Genomic DNA, 4904 nt, shown 5'->3' on the forward strand with positions numbered 1-4904 from the left:
TAGAAAGACACTAGCTAGTTACACTCACCTAACTAGCTCACTAAGTGATTACCTTGGTCCATGTAAAAGTCACATGCCTAATAAACTTCCACGGTCGAATCTACATCATTTAAGGCATGGAAAGATACATGTATTCATGTTAAGTCACATTCATGTAAGGGAACAATGATGCACTTCAAGGAATGTGAACAACCTAATGTAAACACATTAACGCACCTACATCTAAGGGAGCTTCACAATTCGACAATTCAATGCATCTCCACATTAAGGTACCAAGATGAACATGCAAAACATTATTTAGCCACACCAAGGGAAAATTTTATCCAAGGTTCACACTCATACTTGAAAAGAAATGATGAGAATAATTAATTAAGTTCATTCATCCAAGCAATATATGTGAATACAAAGATTAAGGGGAGTCGAATCAACACAAGCACATGCATTCCAAGTGGGCTCAAACTAACGTGGATACATCTCTCCAAATTCATGCAAGAAAACAAACTAACATGGTTACACCAAGGGAAAAGAATTTTTCCTTTAAGATTAACTCATTTAAAAAGATGAATATGCATTAATCCAATGCATTATTCATGTTCACATTAGGCTTGTCATGCATCTAATTAAAGGATGAACATTTATACATGAATGTTCATTCATTAAAGCCCATGTTTTCACACTATGCGTGCAATGTATCCTAGGCACCTAAAGGCTTATACATAGCTAAAGCCTTTCATTTTGTAAAGAACCAATTGACTTTGTTCAATAAAATATTTGTGAGAGTTTCTCTCTTTATTTCTTAAGTGAACTTTATCAACTTATCAAGCTTATGCTTGTGGAACAAATCCATACTTGTGGTTCATATCTCTTTATAAACAATAGGTCCTAGATTTATTTTACCACCCTTCAAAATCATCCTATAATACATGGTGCTTAGCTTTCACATAGTTCTGTATTTTTCTTTGATACTTTGAAATACTTTCTTCAAAATCTATCACCATCACCATCACCATCATCCCTATTTCCATTATCATACTTCACCATTTTCATCCAAACATATCATCATCTTCATCGCAACATCCGCATCCAACTCTATCTTTTCATTTCATTACTTCTATTTAACCTTCTATTTTGAGATTTCTTGCTTGTGCATGATCCTTGTTGTCTTTCTAGATTGAAATAATCAAAGGATAGCCTTATATTTAACAACAACATTCGTTAGAGCTAGCATGACATACATTAGGAACCCTTTATGAACAACCAACTTGATGAAAGGCCATGATGGTTGAAGGTAACCTTTAATGAAAAGATAGGTTACATGATGAATGAGCTAAAGGTGAATTGGCTATGGGTGCATACAAGCATGATGAAGTATTTGACAGCTCCTTGTGAAAAGGCACATCTCGAAAAGACACCTATTCATGAAAAAGATTAACTGTGAAAAAGTGAATTTGTGTAAAATGTATGTCCATTGATGGATGATTGCATCCGTTCAGCTCCCAATTGATTTGAGTAACTGAGCTAGCTCAAATGTTCAACTCAATCCAGCTATGAACAAAAGTGCAACTGCCAACTTTTCATAGCATTACCGTGAGTTTCCATAGAGTTATCCTAGATTGATTCCACTGGCTTTGAGCTTCATCTTCCAGTTTAATTCATCTCCCCTCTATACGGCCGAATGTACCTTTACAAAAAGAACAAAGATAAGTAAAAGATATAAGAAAGGTTCAACATAAGATATATAATACATGCCTAAGTATGGATGAAATGCAATCATTTAACATAGGAATGATATGTATATCCTAAGGTAATGGATGCATACTAAACATATAATAAATTATTATATGCTTAATATAATCATGTGGACTTATATGTATGAACATCATATATCATGTAATTCATGGTAAATGATGAATGAAAACATGTAATAATAATATCCAAGAAATGATATGCAATCGAAACATATATATGATTGATATGAAGGACATGATAAACTAAGCATAAGATGATATAGATGGCATGATAACATATACTAACATGTAAATGTATGCTCATGAAGAATAAAATGTATAAACAAGATAATATAAGACAAAATAAGGAAGAACTCATTTAGAGTCATCTTGGAAGATCTTTAATGATGTGAGTAAGTAATGGAGAATGTTTGTGCCATGCTGGATCACATCGTCCCCCTTCTTTAAGGCAATTTGTCCTCAAATCGAAGTTTTTTGCCATTGACTGCTTCCTTGGTATAGGAATGAATGAATCAATACTTCTTCTTTCATATAGAATGTTCAACTTTCTTTGTTCAATCTACAAAATTAAAGAAGAAATACTTTTGATTAAATGGTTAGTGAAAACCATATATTGTGCCAAAAGATACTTTTTTGTCACTTATCCTCTCGAATAGGAACATATCTCTCGAAATCCTCCTTGGTTAGTATTTACATGATTGGAGAATGCATAAGGCTCTTGGTAGCAACTCTTCAGAACGTCTTGTCCATTGGTGATGAAACATGTCTTTTGGAGATCCTCCTTACTTGAAACAACACATTTTTGTAAAAGGGCACTTGTTTTTTCAGCTCCCCTCCTTACGGTTGAATGTACCTTCACAAAAAGTATAAAGATAAGTAAAAGATATAAGAAATGTTCAACATAAGATATATAAGGCATGCCTAAGTATGGATGAAATGCAATCATTTAACATAAAAATGATATATATATCCTAAGGTAATAGATGCATACTATACATATAATAAATTATCATATGCTTAATATAATCATGTGGACTTATATGTAGGAACATCATATATCATGTAATTCATAGTAAATGATGAATGAAAACATGTAATAATAATATCCTAAGAAATGACATACAATCATAGCATATATATGAATGACATGATAAGCTAAGCATAGTATGCTATGAATGACTTGATAACATATACTAACATGTAAATGCATGCTCATGATAGAATAAGATGTATAAATAATATAATATAAAGTAAAGTAAGGAAGAAATCCCTTAGAATCAGCTCGGAAGATCTTTAATGATATGAGCAAGTAATGGAGAAAGTTTGTGTTAGGTTGGATCACATAAAATAAGGAAGAGTTTTCACTCATAATGAGCGTACCATTTATCTAGGGTGGCGCAATATGATGAATGGTATGGACAAGAGAGTGTTTGGGGTGTACAGTGTGACAAGTGGGTACAAGTTATTGATTTTGAATACATATGACCAACTTTAAATCTCTAATCTATACAAGCGGATTTTGGAAGTGCATTGTCAACGTAAAACTAAACTATAAATTTGGAGATTTACCCATGGATACGTATCAACTAAACAAACTTTACACTTTTAGAGACTCATGTTGGATCCATATTCCTTAGTTGCAAGAGTGTCGTTTAGACGTGTGCTCATGTTACCCAAGATTGTGCCCTTTCAAAAATAGTTTGGCAAGGTATGAATTATCAATGGCCCTCTTATGGAGTTCAATGGGATTTTTGTACTTGGCTTATATGGCTATTACAGAATAACAATCCTAACAGTCATGGTGAAATTCTATGTGGGGTTTGGATGTTATGGTTTGTGCGAAAAAAAGTTTATTCATGAAGGAAAACGCACACAAACTAGCGAAATTATTACCTTTTTTCGTGCCCACTGTTTAGAGTACAGATCTACTACTGATCAGCTCTCATGTCCAGTCCCAATCACACAGGTTTGCTGGTCTTACCCTCTTGTTTCTTTTATTAAAGTAAACTTTGACTGTAAATTCATTCATGTGAGCATAACATCATTGTCAGTTCCGGTTATTAGAAATGAAGAAGGCTTGATTATAAGAGCGAGTAGAAAGAGATTATATGAGAAAGTAGAAAGAGAATGGAGAATGTTACCTCTACTTTCGAGGCAGAGGCTCGAGCAGTAGTCCATGCTCTGGAGTTCACAATTGAGATGTATTTCATGAGTCATCTTGAGGGAGATGCACAAACAATAATAACAAATATCAACTCCACCGTCGTTCATCAATTCAAAATTAGTCCCTTCACCTAGGAGGCCAAACAAAAAGTGTTGTATTTGGAGGCCTCTAATTTTCGGTTCACCTCCCGTATGAATAACTAGGCAGTTCACTTGTTTACAACAAAAATGTATATATGATAGGTGAACATGTACAGGGTTTAGGATACATCTACGAGGGTGCTCATTCAAGAGGCGGAGGGTTTAAGATGAGTTCATCACTAATGCGTCTGGAAAACTTGAAGAGAATCCAGTGTTTGCAACTCATCGCCATCAAGATAAAGTGCTTGCTTCCTGTCTTTTAACTACTGTAAGTATAGAGGTTCTGCACTTGACTGGACTTACAACTGTGATATCAATCTAAAATACTATATCTCGTCTGTTTGGTGCTCGTTCCAGTGCCAAGATTTCTTCTCTTCGACATAATCTTCATTCCCAGCGAAAGACTGATTTGATGATTAGGGAGTATCTTGCTAAATTCAAATCCATATGTGATTTTTTGAATGCTTCAGGTAGTGTGGTTACTAATCAAGAACAGAAAACACATGCTCCACTAAATTCAACGCATGCTCGACCACCAGTGCATACTCCACCACCAGTGCATGCTCCACCACCAGCGCATGCTCCACCTGTACCTGCTCCATTAACTAATGCTCCATTCTCCATAACTAATATTCCTATTGTCTCTCCTGTACAGACAATGCCAGGTCTATCTACACGTGCTCCAACAAATGCTCCATTCTCAATAGGCGATATTCCTCTTGTGACCACGTATGTTCCATCTCGTGCTCCAACAAATGCCCCATCAACGAGTGCTCTAAAGACAAGTGCTTCAATAATGCGTGCAAATAGCCCATGTGCTGCTGGTCCCACGCCATCTCCACTAAATTCAAC

The 4904-nt window shown here is 35.1% G+C and overlaps 1 long non-coding RNA gene across 1 annotated transcript; it reads right to left on the bottom strand.

The window, feature by feature from the left end:
• Positions 1 to 2374: 2374 nt before the first annotated feature.
• Positions 2375 to 4559, bottom strand: LOC120139997. Its single transcript, XR_005517693.1, has 3 exons — positions 3890 to 4559; positions 3642 to 3761; positions 2375 to 2601 (listed from the first exon to the last, which is right to left on the bottom strand). It is a non-coding gene; the product is annotated as an uncharacterized LOC120139997 (long non-coding RNA).
• Positions 4560 to 4904: the final 345 nt, after the last annotated feature.

The sequence above is a fragment of the Hibiscus syriacus genome, unplaced genomic scaffold (genome assembly GCF_006381635.1).
Source record: "Hibiscus syriacus cultivar Baekdansim isolate YM2019G1 unplaced genomic scaffold, ASM638163v2 tig00002237_pilon, whole genome shotgun sequence".
Lineage (NCBI taxonomy): Eukaryota > Viridiplantae > Streptophyta > Magnoliopsida > Malvales > Malvaceae > Hibiscus > Hibiscus syriacus.